Genomic DNA, 18323 nt, shown 5'->3' with positions numbered 1-18323 from the left:
GTCCTATGTATGTATAGAATCACTAGGCTCGTGTGCAACTTTTTAGCGCCTTAGGAATCTGATGAGGTACCCTGCTTACTAATTGACGAGCTAGGTCGTTCTTTGTTTAGTTTTTTGTTACTTTACCCCTGCTGCCCTGCCTGTGTACTGTTTCATTCTCTTTTTCCTTTTGAAAATCTGGAGTAATGCAAGGCAGAGCAAGTCGCTCTCTTGCGTTATTCCCAGAGAGGTGTTCCATGGGTGTAGCATGGGTGTTCCCACACATCCACCCATGGATTCTGAATCATTCCCAGGTTTACCAATACTGATAGACCTGGGAATGCATTAGAATGTAGGCATAACAAGGAGAAATATCTTTCTCAATTTCTCCTCCTTCTACATGTGCTTCATTCTGCAGCACACCTAAAAAGAGGAAAAAGTCCAGGAGGGTTGTTTTTGTGCAGGAAGATGTACCTTCCTGCACAATAACAATCCTGAGCAGCTTGTGCACCAACACAGGCAGAGCGCAGGAATGCGCAATATCATATTAGATATGGTGCATTCCGGCCTTCTCCCTTTCATGCAGCACAGTGCTGCAAGGTGTCTTCTTGTCTTACTTGAAAGAAAGAAAAACGTGGCCCCTTATCTCTGGGACACCTTTGATCATTGCTCATTTTGAACTACCATCTTGAATGTATGAAGGTTATTATGCTTCAATCCAGGAAAATAGAATTCCTCCTCATTTTATGAAAACACAAAACAAAATGTGAGTCTTCCTTTTACATTTTTGGGCAACACAAAGTTTCACATCTTCACTCTCCCCCTTAGTAAAATCTTTAGGGTTTACCATAGACTCTATGCTGACCCTCATACCTCACTTCTACCAAGTTTCCAAGTATGCAAATGACTTCCTTTACTCACCAAAAATTCAAGCATCTCACCTCCTCAGATCACCTGAAACGTTTATCCAAGCTCAAGACCGAAATCAAATTGTAGGGGGCAGAGCTAGGTGCAGACAAAGATGGTGGCTCACCCTTAGATCTCCCATGGAGCGAGAGGCCACCTGCCCGTTCTTTAAGGTATGCAAGGTACGAATGGCCACATTGTTAGGAGGCCGGTACACTGGAGTGCAGAGGAGCTGTTTATCACCTTGGCTGCTTGACTCATTCCCCTCCTGTGCTGGAGGTCAATGTAAATGGGAGAGGTCATGACGAGCTCAGCTCATCATGAGCACACGAGCACCGTGCCTCATGATGAGCTGAGCTCGTCATGAGCATAGAAGGGGTTATACTATGGCGGTGTTGGAGTGAGTGGGCTCGTCGACTTTCCTCACATGTGAGTTAGAGGTCAAACCCGCGACACAGCACCATCAGAAGCTATTGGAACCATAGCACAGCAAAGGGCACTTACCTCCATCGTCTAGCAATGAGCGATGCTGTAGCATCTGTGCCAGCCGCTGGCAGCTGGGATCCCATCAGTGGGCTGGGATTCACAACAGACTTGGCGTAGAGTGCTTGCCCTGCCCGCAGTGGCCATCTTTCTTGCTGCTTTCCTTGATTTGCAGTGGTGCTAGGAGGGCCAAAGTGTGTTGAGCCTTACTTCCTGGAGTTTGGGCTGCCAGTGGACTAGATTGGACCACATCATATTCCTTCCACCAGTGAGTCCTACGATCCGACACATTCATAAACCATGCAGGGGGATGCCCTCCATGGGACATTCCTCTTGTATTGGAAACTGAGAAAAGTTCCTATATTCCCAAGGGGAAGAGGATCAGGATCCTACAGTTGATTCAAAGAGCCCACTAGTGCCATCAAATACAAATTAATCATCATATTACACAGTTGCAATGACAAATAATACAGGGAGAGAGTATATGTTTTTTTTAAAAAATGTGTTCAACAATGTATTCATTAAAATTCATTGTTATACATAAGGGTACCATACAGATAAACATAAACAAACTGTGCAAGTACACAGTAACAAGTTTAAAACATAAATCAAGTTAACTTAATTTATGTTTTAAACTTGTTACTGTGGGCTCTTTGAATCAACTGTAGGATCCTGATCCTCTTCCCCTTGGGAATATAGGGACTTTTCTCAGTTTCCAATTCATTTCACCTTGTCCCCTATTGGATTTGTAAGGAGACCTCCCTTTGTTTTTGACTTTTAACATTCCTCTTGTAAACATTACAGGAAGGCCTGACGGGGAATTTTTCAAATGCACAGCTGATTCTTCTCACATACGCATCCTGCAGCCAGCTTCCTCTCTCTCATCGGTACTCTTCAGAGAGGGGCCCTCATCTGCTGTGTGAATGCCACTCCTGTATCAGGTCACATTTCCTGACCTACCTCCTTTGGGGCATGGATGGTAGCCCTCCACACAGCCTCAAGCGCTGCTGTCTTGTACACATTTCTGATGGACCCAGGTATCACCCTCTCAGCCTTTTTATGATCACCTACCTGCACCATTTCATGTCAAAATCCAAACCTTCACGTCAGTTCACATTCACAGAAGTCATGGCAAATGCAGCCCAGGTCAAGGCACAGACCACTGACTCACCACCAGTCCCTGCATTACCGGAGTCCGCCCTTACTACATTCCTGAATGACCTGGCTAAGATTAAAGGTTCTACTGCACAGATGCACTCAGTAGCCTCTGCAACAAACTCTGAAGTATAAAGTCTGCGAAGTGACCTCAGCTCTGTTCAGGCCACACTAACTAGAGTTGAGGGTGGCAGATGGACATAGAATCGAAATTTAGATGATATTCCAGACTAGGGTAAAGATATCTGATGTCTTCAGAAGAAGCTCAATGACTTGTAAGGCCACAGCCACTGAGGCAATATTAGGATCATTGGCCTACCGGAGTGCATTGAGAATAAAGATATGTCCCATTTTCTGGGTGCTTTGATTTCTGCTCTCCTGAATCTTACCTTTAGCCCCCAACTGGAATTCCATAGATCCATATGGTCCACTCCAATAGTGTGCCCGACGGCCATCGTCCCCACCATGTCTTAGCATGTTGTCTATGGCCTCAGCATGCTAGGCAAATCCTCCAGGAAGCCAAAACACATGGTCCCTACCAGCATGAGAACACTCAAATTCTGTTTGTAGCAGACTTCTCTGCACCTACGAACACCAAGTGGAACCAGTTTCTGGCTCTCTGCCCGTGACTCAAGAAGAAGGACATTAGATATGGTCTACTGGAACCCGCCACCATGCTAATCACCTTTCAGGGCAGAATGTTCAAATATCACAATCCAAAAGATCTGGAGTCCTTTTTGGATGCCTTAGACAACACTAACATGGAGACTATTCCCTCTGCTAAATAACTAAATGCACACAGCATTAGGTTAAATAAGAAAATGTAAATGCACAAATCTACTTTTTGATATTGACATTTATTATTTTTTGATTGCAGTCTATTATCTTGAATTAATGTTATGTTTTGATTGCACTTGAATTCGTTGATTTGTTTTCTCATTGTGTGGTTATATATTTTGATTTCATCATAGCCATTGATTTTTTATTTCAATTTGTGCATTTAAAATGTCTTATTTAACCTATTGCTGTAGGTATTTAGTTATTTAGAAAGGGAATGTATCACATTTTGGCTTACCCTCTTTGTTTCTCTAGCTTTATTTTTCCTGAGTGAACCCATTATTTGATATACTGATATTACCTTGATTCTTAGAGTAATTCAGTAGACCCCGTTTATTGTTACAAACCACTCTTTCTACAGTCATGGAAAAACTCAATAAAGAATTGAAATACAAAGAACAGTTCCAGTTGTGCTGCCTCAACTGGAACACTAAAGACCTGAAGAAGACCAATCATTTGACAAGGCTCTTCATCACTTTGGGTGGACTATGAAACTTGAGAAGCCAAAAATGCTCTAGATTTCGAAGTTTCTCATTTCAAAACGTCAAATCCTGCTGTGGTGTTAAGCTGGTTATTCTCTATCCCAAGCCATTGGAACTAACCCCACCCTAATCACATCCACGCAATGTTTGTCAACATACCTCTCAGTAGCGGCTCCTGGAGGGAGTGCTGCGGGCGGTGAGGTGGGGCTGGGGAGAGGCAGGTTGGTAAACTCTGTCGTACTGCCAAATGGGTTAAGTACACAAATAAATAAATAAATAAAACAAATTACATTGCACACGTTGCATCGCCATTTGGATCACTAGACCCTCTAATCAATAAATTATCTTGTATCCACTTCACACCCATTGAGACAACTGAAGGTGAGGACTGTCGTTTAATATGCATTATCCAAGTGATTTGAAAGAGGGAACCTTCAACATTTCTGGACCATGATCAAATTCGTTTGAATTTGCTGACCCCCCTCCCCATCTTCTATAATGAAAAATGCAAAGACAAGAAAAACTGAATCAACAACCTTTAGAGCACACTGAAAGATTCTCTATCTTTCAATGAAAGTACAGTATTTCATATGAAAAGACAATGAATTAATTGTTCAACACAGATTCCATGCCTATTTATCTCACTCTAACAAGTTTCCTGCTTACTTCCTTTGTCACATTTGTTAACTCTTTCTCTTCCTACTTCTTTCCACTTTGTGTGTCTTACTCTGCTGTGCTCTGAATGAAAGTCTGACGAGGAAAAATATTTGCCAGTCCCCAAACCAGCCAGTGGTTGCAGGGTAGGCCCCACCTGCAACCACTAGCTCAAATTAAGTACTAAAAAATGTAGTTGAAAAAGTTTTTCTGGTCTCCTGGCATTTTACTTCAATGAAAGGGATGTTGCGATTTTAGAATCAATTACTTTTAGCTGGAGAGGATAAAATTGCATATTTTGTAAGAAGGGACTTTTAAATACTGAGCTGATGTGGGTTGCTAACATAAAAGAGCACAACAAGAAAATAGTTGATCTGCTCTCTTTACACTCTACCACTGTAGAACAGCCTATGAAAATCTCTCTACTTGATTTAAATATAAAAACTGAGGCATTGGGACTATTGTCTAGAGACCATGGTTTAAGATCTATGGGGCCGATCACGATGGCGGGAAGTCCGCCACCACCGGGCCGTGGCGGACTTCTCGCCATCACCCTAAATATTGAATGGGAAAGGTACTGCGGTGGACGGGAAGACCGTCCGCCGTGGTCCCGCAAGGCGGTCCTTTTCCGCCTGCCTTGCGGGACAAGGTACTATGGGGCAATGGCCGTGTGCATTTGCATGCCTGTTTTTTTGGGGCGGAGATTCTGCCGCAAAAAGACAGGAGGTGAATGCCTTTGGGGGCTTGTTGCGGGCCCCCGGGGGTGTGGAGTGCTGCACGTAGGGGGTACCCATGGTACCCTCCTACATATGCATGTAGGTGCCTGTCACATTGTACATACATATGCAGGACATGTCTTTTTACATTGTGGCGGGTGCTGCCGCCCACCGCAATGTAAAAATACGGGATGCGCCGGCCAGTGTGGCGGGCGCATCGTAATTTGCATTGCGGGACCGCTGCACCTATGGCGGGCGGTCCCTTTTGCCTATGCGATGGCGGGCCGACGTTCTCAGCCCGCCATTGTAATCGGCCCCTAAGGCCTCAGTCTTGCATATGATTGATTTTTGGTCGAACGAGGATGTCTATCCTTATATCTATGGACTGCCATATCATGATATGCGCTATTGAATTTCAAAATGTAGGCTGGGAACAATCCCTTTATTGTCTGATATGAAACTCGCTAATTTTACCTAGAAAGTAGGTAGATATTGTAATTGTGGTATGAATATGAAATGTACAAAAGTACATTGTTTATTAAATTGTGAATTTTGTATAGGGGAAAGGCGAAGATTTTCAAAACCTATATTAATCAAATTCATTATACTAACATGTCAGAGAGCACTGAGTTTTCTATTTACTAGGCATTCATTAAAAGTAATGAGTGCAGTTGGAATATATTTACAAGTGATTGAAAAGAAAAATATGGGGTATTAACTTATTTGGCTTTATGTGTTTTGTACAATAATAGAATTGCTGATTTTTAAGTTATACAAGAAATAGATGTTATGTTTTTCATATGGTTTTTAGAATGTTTGTAAAAGGTTAATGGATAATAGTCTCAATAAATGCATTATTTACGCAGGAAGATGGCCGCCTGAAGGGAAGCCTCCGCTGTGGGACGGGCCCCTGACGGGATTCCTGCACTTACCCCGGCTGCTGGAGTCCTGTCTTCACCTCCTGATACTGTTTGAAGACTCCCGGAGAGGATTGGCAGCAATTAAGGACGGCGGGCGTTGCTGGTTTTCTCTCCCTGGATGTCGACGTGGTGACTGCGCAGCTCCAACTTGGGACGCACGTCAGCCTCTGCACGTTGCTCTCGGCCGCGCCTCCTCACACTGCCAGGCCGCGCCTCCTCATACTGCCAGGCCGCACCTCCTCCGGCTTGTACGAGCCCAGAACTGCACCGCGCTTCCCTTTGGTGTTAGGGAGGCGCTCCGTCTTTAATTAATTTATTGTGCCGTGCCTGTCAGTGAGGTATTTTGAGCTGCGTTCCTTCAGTATATTAGGCCAGCCTCCTCATCTCTTCAGACCACGTTTTCTTAAACTCTGAGCGCTCTGTGGTCCTTACTGTAATTTCCTTGAATAATGAGAATTATCTCTCTTGCTGCTACTGCTTTTTATGCCCTCCCACGCAGTGCTTCTTGCTTACTTCATGAACTCCACAGCTTCCTTGCACTTCTCATGACTGCACTTGTGTTTATTTCATACCATGTTTTTTCTGGACATATGTTATTTCACTAAATTACGTTACTACGATGGTGTGGCATAATTTGTATCTATGGGAGTATGCCTATTTTCATTACCTGGTCCAGTTTTCCCCATGATATAACTGATTGCTGCGCCTTTTTTCTTCAAATGCATTTTACTTGTCTGCATGTCACAGTCATTGGAGGGGAACTTTCTTGATATATATGCTACCTCCTCCTCATAATGTTCTCAGATACTCAATGCTTTGCAAGCTGTTACAATAAGTCCCTATATTTATAGAACTGCCACCTTTGCATGCTCCCCAATTATCTCACATGTTTTGGCTTACTGCATAGGGCCTTGTTTATATCTGATGATTATTCTCATCATATTTACATGCGTTGTCATTTACTGATTTTCACTATTGCTACTTTTGTTGTTATTTAGTATATGACATAGCACCAGGATAAGTTATTTCTGTGACAACAGTACAGTGCTTTTTCATTTTGCTGACTTACCAGTGTACACATTTAGGATATTAATTTGTGCATATGTTTCAGCATTATTAGTCTAAAAATTTGTTTTTCATCCTTTACTTGGTCACTTGATGCACTATTGTTTTCATCATTGCTTCATATCGCAACATTCCATCAATTCATTTTTGTAGAGCACCTGTACATCCGTGTATCACAATGTCTAACAACAGGAACGGTAGCAGAACGCCTAAACAACCACTTTTCACTGAAGTGATAAAACAAACTCCTAATTTGCCAGTGAAGAGTAATGGTTCCTCCTCGCCTCCTTCACCCCAAACCTCAACGCCTCAGAGTGACAAGGCATTATCTGATACTATGCAACGAATCTTGCAAGAACTTTCTGGGGTTAATCGTCGACTGGAGGGGCTAGATATTACCATGACTTCACAGGCTACAGAAACTAATTCAATTAGAGCAGAGCTTACTACCTTTCATACAAGGATTGACAACATTGATTCTAAAATTCTAAGTATGGAGAGCCGTTTGGATACAGTTCAGAGTTCAGATCAAGACCTTCTTTTTTTGCATAGCAAGATCATTGATTTGGAAGACCGCAGCCGCAGAGACAATGTCAGTTTTTTGGGATTTCCAGAGAACATTGAAATACAGGACGTGAAGCTATTTCTCTATGATGCTCTTCCCACTCTGACTGGTATCTCCTTCGCTCCTCCTCTTGAAATTCAGCGTGCTCACAGAGTTGGTCCTCCACGTTCAGATGTTTCTGCATGGCCAAGACCAATTATTGCTTGTTTTCTTAGACACAAACAAACTTGACAAATTTTGTCCATGGCTCGCTCTCGTGGCTCCTTTCTTTTTGAAGGTCATACCATTCATATAGCTGCAGATTTTTCCAAAGAGACTAATGAACGACGGAAGGCATTTCTCTCCATATGGCCTCAATTGCGTCAACTGGACATTAAATATGGATTGTTTGAGCCTGCACGTTTTCGTATCACTAGAAATGGGGAATCTAAAGATTTTTACGACCCTGCACTTTTGCAACAATTTTTGGATAATATTAAATCCACGGATATGGAAACTCAATCCTCTCCTTGTGATCAGCCTCCATCATTCGCTTCTCCATCTTCTACTTCACCTCCATCACACTCCAAAGCCTTTAGTGATTCAAGGCAGCGTGGTAGGGATCTTACTCGTCTGCATCGTCCTCAAGATGATAAAGCTTCAGCTCTACACTCCATTTATGCGCCACAAAGAGACAAATCTAGATCTCCTCTTTAAAAACCCTCAGATGCTGACTGAATACTCTTTTCTGGTCACTTGTATATTTCTGTGACTTCTTGTTCTACCTTCTAATTGCCACTATAGAAGATGACTGATATCACTCTGCCTATTTAATTGCTCATTTTGATACGTTATTGCATTATATAATGTAGTTATTTCTGCTTCATATCTCCTCTTGCAACATCAGTTTTAATACTGCTATGTATTTTCACGTTCACACTGTTTCCCGCTTTTCAAGCACATATATATCTCCTGTTGTGTGTTTATTGCATGTTTAGCTTATAGTGATTTCCTTTTTGCATGTTTTTTCCTTGTTGTTAGGCTCCTCCCCCCGGAAATATTAGTGTCAACTATTCTGACACTGTATGTTTAGCTTCCTAGTTATCTATATATTGCAGTAAGTATTATTGTTTGATTGATTGATTTCTATGTTTCAAAGTAAGCTTTGCTGTCTCTCTTTTTCTATTCTTGTTTCAATATTTTATTATTCATGTCTACCTCTCCTTCTCTTCTATTTCTGATCTATTTTTCTCCTCTTTCTCTCTGTACTACATTTTGCCAACTGTTTTTTCTTCTTGTATTTTGTCTTCTGTATCTTTCTAACTGTCTTTTTTGTAATCTTTACGTTTGGTATTACGTATTTCTTTCTTCTTAACACCTTTTATATTTATTGTACTTCTTTCTTATTCTCTTATCATAGTTACATCATGTTGTTGATGTCAATATTTGTATTTCATGGCTTTTCATTATACAGTACTATTTCATGATTTCTTATGTTATGACAATGTTATTCAGTTGTATTACAATTTTCATATATTCCATAGTATCCTTAATTCACTTGCTCCACATTTTTTATTTTCCCGGATGGGGTTCTGTCCCACGGCATTGCTTAAGTGCACCCAGGCCCGCGGTTAACAGTCTCGGTTCCTCCTTTATTTCCCTACTTTGTTTTTCTCCACTCCTTATACCTTAACTATTTATTTTCCTTTTCTCCTCCTATTTCTTTTCTTTTCCTCTTTTATCAGTTTTTTCCAACTTCTACACACTTTGTCTTTTATTTCCCCAGAGTGACATCTTTCTTCTTTTCTTTCTGTCTGCCTTTTTCCTTTCTTTCTTTTTATCCTCTTGCTGAATCTTATTATCATGTCTTCTACTCAGCCGTTATCAGTGGTTTCCTGGAATGTTCATGGCCTCACTCATTATATAAAACGCAAGAAAGTCCTTTCATATTTACACTCGAAACATGTAGACGTTGCTTTATTGCAGGAAACACATTTGGATGATGTTGAATCTAGTAAACTTAGCAGAGATTGGGTTGGTAAAGTTATTCATAGTAGTGTTTCGAAGTCTGATCCCACCAATCCTAACCCTGTTCGTAAGTGTGGGGTAGCCTTCCTTTTTCGGAAGTCACTCGCCTTCACAATTTCCAAAACATGGTCTGACCCGGACGGTCGGTATGTATTTGTTACGCTGAAAATTGGGAACTCTTTTATTTGTCTTGGTTCTGTTTATGCTCCACTAGGTCCCAAAAAACAATTTTTCCTTCGCTTGAATCTCCTTTTCACAGAAATAAATGCCTCCCAATTTCTCATTGGAGGAGATTGGAACCTGGCCCCAGACCCTGCCCTTGACAAAACAGGTTGCCTTGACACCGTCAATGCTTCCGATAGAGCCATTTTACGTGAAATTCTTGCTGACGTTGGTCTTGTTGATCATTGGAGGCTCAGTCACCCCCAGGACAAAGAATATAAGTTCTTTTCTTCCACACACGGCACATTTTCACGTCTCGATTATTTTCTTCTTTCGCAACGAGCAGTCCAGTTGGTTACACAGTCACAGATCTTGGAAGCAGCCATATCTGATCATTCTCCTGTTTTCTTATCTCTCGATTTGGGTCTCTCCAGTCCGGGATGCAAGCCATGGTGCTTGAATATAAACAAATATAAAACGCCAGCAGGTAAACTTCTTTTACAATCGCACCTCTGAGATTACCTTGTTATTAATAAGGACTCAATCTCCTCTAAGAGAATGGTTTGGGCAGCTGCTAAGGCGACCATTAGAGGTCAACTTATGCGGGATGCTGCTCTTCATAACAAGAAAAATGCTGCTAAATAGGCTGATATGGAGAAAGACATTCGTCGACTCTGTCAATCATATATTTTAAAACCAACCCTCCTGAATCGTAAATTATTGGAGCAGGCACGAATGTCCCTTAATAGTCTTTTTACTTCTAAGGCTGAATATGCCTTGCAAAAGATGAAAGGACATCATTATGAACAGGGGGAAAAGGCTGGTCGGTTATTGGCTGCGCAACTGCGCCAGAGGGAAGCCGCTGTGGCAATTCCAGCTATCAAATCAGGTGGTGGTGATATACTTACTCGGCCACAAGAAATTGTTGAAGAATTTGCCTCATTTTATAGATCTCTTTACTCTCCATGCACTCATATCGATACACTTCAGATGTCCAAATTTTTAGATGCGGTACATCTCCCACGACTCTCTGATGAAGGTAGAGCCCTACTTGATGGTGTTATTACGACAGATGAAATATCTTCGGCTATAATTGCCTTGCCGTATCATAAAGCTCCGGGTGATGATGGTTTTCTCATGAATTTTTTAAGTGGACTGGTCAGAGTAGGATTGATACTCTACATGCTGCATTTGGGGAAGCAGTGGAGGAGTCTTCTCTCGGACCTCTTTCCAACAAGGCCATTATAGCTGTTTTACCAAAACCTGGTAAAGATCCTTTGTTATGCGGCAGTTATCGGCCTATATCTCTTTTAAATTCTGATGTTAAGATACTTGCTAGCATTCTTGCATCACGTCTTTGTAAAGTTTTACCTTCTTTAATTCACAATTCACAGGTAGGTTTTGTTCCCGGTCGGTCATCTCAGAATCATTTGTGTACTCTATCTCATGCTTTATGGTCAGCTAAACATCTTGCTTATGATGCCCTACTTCTCTCTCTAGACGCTGAAAAAGCATTTGATCGCATTGAGTGGGAGTATCTTTTTACCATCATGCAATGGTTTGGATTAAGCGATCAATTTATAGATAACGTGCGACTGCTTTATGATAATCCATCAGCTCAAGTCAACTGCAGCGGTTTCCTATCTACTCCATTTCCAATTAGACGAGGTACTCGTCAAGGCTGTCCACTTTCCCCCCTTCTTTTCTTTCTCGCAATGGAACCTTTAGGTGCTGCGATTCATCAATTTGCTGCAGTGGTAGGCGTCCCTCTTCCAATTGGTAATTCTAAAATGTATTTATACGCAGATGATATCCTTCTCACACTTACTGATCTTCCCCGTTCTCTTCCTGCTCTCCTTAATATCATCAATGATTTCTCTTCTTTCTCCGGTTACAAGATCAACTGGGATAAAAGCGAAGCATTACCCATGTCCATTGGTACTACAAAAGCAGCAATTTCTGGTTTTCCTTTGCATTGGCAATCATCCCGGCTTAAATATTTAGGAATTTTAATTAATAGAGGATTGGATAATATAGTTACGGACAATTTGACTCCTTTAATCGCGCAAATGCAAAGAGACTTTGATAAATGGAAGGCTTTGGGTCTATCTTTATGGGGACAGGTTCAGGCGCTCAGGATGGTTACTCTCCCTCACTTTCTTTATGTTCTAGGTATGCTCCCTCTTAACATTCCCCTAACTACTCTTCGGTCTATTGACTCCAAAATAAAACTTTTTGTCTGGGGCACGGCTAAACCACGTCTTACTTTGGCCAAACTAAAATCTCACCAATTACAGGGGGGTTTGGGTCTTCTCTCTATCGAACACTCTTCACTTGCTCTTCATATTTCACAACTTACTTTCTTTCTGCCTAAGTCTAAAGACATACCTCAATGGGTCCCTCTTGAACGTCACTTGTTGACCCCTCGTCCCGGCTTGTCCCTTCTATATGGCAAGGGTACCAGTTCTTCCAATCCAAAAAACCCTATATTATCTGCAATGTATAAATCCTGGCAAAGGAGTCATCGTATTTTTAAATCTAATTTTCGTATTCATATCAAAGCTCCTTTATGGCTCAATTCTGCTGTTCATGTTGGCGGTCGCACTTTGTCCTGGCCTATGTGGCAGGAAGCTGGTATCCACACTATAGATCAACTGTTTCATGGTGACACTTTTAAATCCTTTTCTCAACTTAGTGAGGAATTCCATTTATCATCCACACAATCCTGTAACTATATTCAGCTTCAACAAGCTATCACGAAACACTTAGGTCCTCCACCTGACTTGCTATCCGTATCTCCTATTTTGTCTTATCTGCAGTTGTGGGGAAATCTTAAAGGTGTGACTTCTGGTCTTTATAAGACTTTCCTGCATCCTCTATTTTTGCAGCCTCTTTCACAAGCTCTGCAGTTGAAATGGCAATCTCGCTTATCAGTTGTATATTCTAATACTCAATGGGATCAAATCTTAGAACAGCTATATAAGGGAGTTCAGGAAACCCGTCTCAAATTCTGAATTTTTTAAATTGTACACGAATGGCATTGGTCTCCAGTTAAGTTGCATCATGCTAAGCTGCTATCACATACTTTGTGTTGGAGATGTTCTGCGTCCGGTTGTGATATTGCACATATCATATGTGAATGTCCCCGTACTAGATCCTTTTGGGTTTTTGTACGAAACACGTTGGCTACTACGATGTCACTCTGCCCTTTACTTCTACAAACATTATTTTACATGATTTTCGCAGTCTTCCAAAGCTTTCTAAACCGCAAATTCGTCTTCTTCATACTGCTTTGGCTACAGCCAAAATATGTATACTGCGTCACTGGAAATCTCCCCTTCCTCCTTCCCAGGAAGAGTGGTTGGTGGCAATGGTGCAACAGCCTTACATGAACGTTCAATTTATAATTTACAGGATCAGGCTTCCATTTTTCTTCAAGTATGGTCCTCTTTCCTGGCGACCACTGTGGATAGTGACTCTGTCTCCACTCCTTCTTCTCCTCCGACTACTATTTCGTCTTAATCCTATTCTTATATGGTCCTTTTTTCAATTACTCTGCTATAAAATCTTTCTATCCTGCTTGATGCCATTTCTCTTAATATGTGTTCTAGTTGCTTTCTTTTTCTTTTCTTTTCTTTCTTTGTTTTGTGGAGTTAGGTCTTTGACTGAATTTGAGGGGGGCGGGTCAGTGAAGTGATTGGCAGGGTTCAGGGCACTGAGTTTTGCCTATGTTTTCTTCGGAGTAGGTGGTAAATGATGACCAGGCTGCATCGTTTTTGAGGTTGGTCTTTGATGGAAGTTGGCATGGTGCAATTGGGAGTGCTTGGGAGGTTTGTGTATGCGGTCTCGTGTGTAAGGTTAGATCCTTTAAGAGGCCCTTTTTGATGGTGTTGGTGGAGTCGATTTTTGACAGGACAAGCGATTGGACGACTAATTTAAAGTCGCCAGCGGAAATGAAGGGTTTTATTTTCTTTAATTGATGGAATGTGAAGAGAGCGCTTTTGCCCGAATTTGTTATGTGGGGTATAAGAGTAAGGTTCTGGTTGATGTTAAAACCTATGGATTTAACTGAGTTTGATATAGTGAGAGAGCAGTTGAGTGCTGTAAGGTCAGAGATCCAGGATAGAATGGGGAGCGAGTTGTTCTTAGGGTGAGAAAAGAATGAGTGTGGTCTTTTTTGCGTTGAGTTTTAGGTGGTTGTAGTGGAACCAGGTTTGAATCTTACTCAAGGCATCATTGAGGTGAAGGACATCTGAGCGGGATTGAATCTTATAGTAAAGTTGGGTGTCATCGGCGTATAGGTGGTAATTGATTCCCGCATGTTTGAGGATGAGGGTGAGGGGTTCCATGAAGAGATTAAATAGAGAGGGGGAGAGGATAGAGCCCTGTGGGACCTCTTGGGAGACGGGCAGAGGTTTAGAAAGGCCATCATGGATTTTAATTTGCTGGGTTCTGTGTTGGAAAAATGAGGTGAACCATTTGAGGACTGAACCGTTGAGGCCAAAACGATCTTTAAGTGTGTTAAGTAGCGTGGAGTGATTAACAGTGTCGAAAGCAGAGGAGAGATCAAGGAGAATCAGTAGGGAGTATTCGCCTTTGTCAAGGGCGTGATCGATGTCATCAATTATGTTTAGCATTGCCGTTTCTGTACTGCAGCCCTTTCTGAAGCCTGTTTGGAACGAGTCTAAAAGATTAAATGAATCAATGAATATATCTAGTTGGAGCAGAGCACATTTTTCAAGGGCTTTTGCGAGAACAGGAGTGTTAGAGATAGGACAAAGGATATTTAGGTCATTACACAACCAGAGGTAAAAAAGGAGTTGATGATGGAGGTCCAATAGGGGGCAATGATAAGTTTTAGATCTTGGACAAGGTTGGGAGGGAGAGGATCTTTAGTGTGAGATGATGGTTTAATACTGGCAATAACGTTAAGGACACCAGGTTCAGTGACTGGATGGAAGTCATGCCAAGAAGCATTATTTTTTAGTTCAAGTATGATGGGGCCAGGATCAAGAATAGGGATAAGAGGGAGCAATAAGGAGTTGTGAGGAAGTGTAGAGAGTGAAGGAGAATTTGAGGAAATGTCCCGTGTGCGTAGTGGGTTGAGAAGGAGGTGAGTTAGGGTGAAGGTTTGATCAATTTTGGAGATTTTTTCTGAGAAGTAGTTGGCAATTTCCTCACATCTCTCAGTGATGGGAATCACCTTGGGGGGTGCAGAGGAAGTTTGGTTTTTCACAATGTTGAAGAGTTCCCTAGGTCTGTTTTTGGCCCGGTCGAGTTGAGAGCGGAAGAATGATGTCTTAGCATTGAGGATGTGTTTTTCATAGTTGGATCTTGCGAATCTGAGGAGAAAGAGGTTAAAGGGGGAGGGGTTTGGCCTCCAAAAGCGTTCAGTCGATCTAAGTGTGTGCCGCTCATTGTTGAAATCTGGATTGAACCAGGAATTGGAGGAGTTTTTCTGTTGTTTTAGGTTGGCTGGGGCAATTTGGTCAAGGACCTCAACGATGGATTTGTTAAAATGTTCGGTGAGGTCATTGGCATTTGGGAGGGAGGAGAGAGTTGAAGTTGAGTTTTGACTTTGGCCTCAAGTTCACCTGCGGGCATAAGATGAAGATTCCTCGTCAGTTTCATTTGTTTGATGATTTTAGGTGGAAGGGGTAGAACAGTGTTAGTGATCGTGAAAAGGATGAGGTGGTGGTCGGACCAGTCGATGGGGACTATGGAGGAAAGGCCAACTCATTGTTAGAAATGATAGCATCAAGAGGGGCTTCTTTGGAGTGAGTGGGAGAGTGGCATGGTTGTTTTAAGTCATTGATGTCAAGTAAATCAGTGAGGAGGCTACCATAGGATGGTCCTTGTTGTTCCAATGGAGGTTACAATCTCAGAGGAACAGGTTTTTTGATTTGGAAAGTGAGGATTGGGTGAGAAGGTCAGACAATTCTTCTACAAAAGGAAGAGGGCTGTGGGGAGGATGATAGCTGTTGTGTAATCGAATTGGGGGGAGCCCTGCACTTTAAGTTCCGTTCCGAGGTATTCAAAAGTAGAAAGATCGGGGATAAGTATAGGGGAGAGTTGGAGTTCATTTTTATAGATTATTGCTAAACCACCTCCAGTTTTGAAAGGTCTATCTTTTCTGAGGATGGAGAAGCCAGGGGAGGAGAGCATATCAAGAATGGAAGCGGAGTGATCTTTAAGCCAAGTTTCAGTAAGGAGGCGATGTCAATGAATTCACTAAGTGTGGTTTCCGAAATTTCAATCGCATGTCAGACCGCTGAGTGACAGTTGACCAGCATGCAAGTCAGGGGTATAGGGTTGGTTGTAGGGGGAGGGCAGGGGTGGATTGTGGTAAATTGAGGGGGAAGTCTTGGTGAAGTCGGGGAAGTTGGAATTCTGTTAGTCCCAAGGATCCTGGTGATAGGAGACTGTGGAATCAAAGGGTCAGTAGTTAAAGAGATGGAGGGGTAAGGGTTACAGAGGTCAGGGAGGTCAGAGGCGGGGAGCTGGTTCGGGGTGCGGAAGGTTCTAAGTGTATCGCTATAGAGGGGGTAGTATCCTGTTGCTGTGTAAATGTAGAATTGTTTTGTTCGGTGCACAGGGGAAAAGAATGATTGGGTTGGTTAAGTGAGGAGAGGGAGTTGACATCTTTTCTGAGGGAGGTGAGTTCAAACGATAGGTTAGCGAGAAGGAGTTCTATATTTTCTAGGTATTATACCATTTTAACTCATCCCCTACAAGGAGCGGCTACAACAATGCAGTTACAACCACACATTTATCACTACAACAAGGTAAATAACAATGAGGTAACTTACAATGCAATACATTTATAAGGCATTTAAGGGTTAGGATGTGTGGTGAACGGTTTAGCAAGGGTTTTTTGGGCTCAGAAATGGGTGATGTATAGTGGATAGTAAGGCATTTTTAAGGTTCTGGGAATGGAAGTATGTTGGGATGATAAGGAGGTTTTAGGGCTCAGTGATGGGTGGTGCATAAGGACAGCAAAGAATCTTTAGGATTTTTGATATGGTAGTGTATAGGCATTTATAGGGCTCAGGAATAGGGGCATTAAGAGTTTTAAAGGGTTGAGGGATGGGTGGTGTATAGGGGTAGTAAGAGGTTGAAGGGGCTCACAGATGGATGGTGTACAAGGTAGTAAGTATTTTAGAGATATGAGATGGGTTGTGCACATGAGTAGTAAGGAGTGCTTAGGGTTCAGGGACATATGTGCGTGTTAATGCAATAATAATAATAAGGATTTACAGAGCACATAACTACTCAAAGAGTGCCCTGGGGCTAAGCAGACTAAATGACCCATCACAGCAAAGACCAGACAACTGATACTCTGAGCGGGGGAGGGATAGTCCAAGCTGTGGCAGCATGTATGGGAATAAATACATTACAATGCTGCTGCAATGCATTCTTGTGGTATGCTTGTTAGTGGCACGTGTCATTATATGTGTTTAAATGCATTGTAGAGGTGTGCATTGTATTGCATGTGCAGTAAAGGTATATGTAGTTGTGTCATGCATGGTAGTAACGTAAAGTATTACTGCACCATGACACTTGTGCCCTAGTTGTAAAAATGCACTTGGTGCAGTATTACATACTGTTCGCTACTTCTTTGAGTAAAGCCAAACATGTCAAACAGTCCGTTTTTGTTCCCAAATGAGGACTGCTCGCTTTTGTTGAATAGTTTAAAGCAGCATCCACCAAATAATACTTTCCTAACAATACCATTTAATAGCATTATGGCCTTCAGATGTCAATTATTAAGAGTTTGAAAATAATAAATGCTCCTCAAAACACTACTGCAGTAACTTTGAGAATATCAAATGAGGGTTCTTAGGGAATGACCAGGTCTTATGGTAACATGAAAATATAATTTCAGCTTTTTAAGGGATTTTACTTAACAGAGCTACTTTCAAGACAAATGGTTATTAACCTTTTGACTTCTGTGGACCCCTACTTAATCCTTACTGCAATCTAAGAACCCCCACTGAGTCGTAATGGGAATCTGAGGACTCTGGCCTACGCAATTTCTATGATTTGAACCGCAAAACAATACACAGAATGAGAGAAACAAGCATTCATCAAACACATACAAATTGTGCTTCTTTATGTACATATACTTTATTAACCTATTGATATTTTTTTTCTAAGCTTTCGCCGACCTCCGGCGTGGGTTTCATGGACCCCCAGGGCTCCCTGGACCACATGTTAAGAGTCACTGTTCAAAAGTATAGCAAGCGAGAAGAACCAAGTTCATCTACTACAGTAAGTAGAGCAGGTAGGCCTTGGTGCCGTTATTTATACTAAATTGTGTAAGTGGCTGGGGAGGTTCAAGGTAGCAGACTATAAATGTGCCTTTTTTCATTAATCCTAGTCATATAACACT

Source organism: Lissotriton vulgaris, chromosome 6 (genome assembly GCF_964263255.1).
Source record: "Lissotriton vulgaris chromosome 6, aLisVul1.2, whole genome shotgun sequence".
Classification (NCBI taxonomy): domain Eukaryota; kingdom Metazoa; phylum Chordata; class Amphibia; order Caudata; family Salamandridae; genus Lissotriton; species Lissotriton vulgaris.
This window is presented reverse-complemented; position numbering follows the sequence as displayed.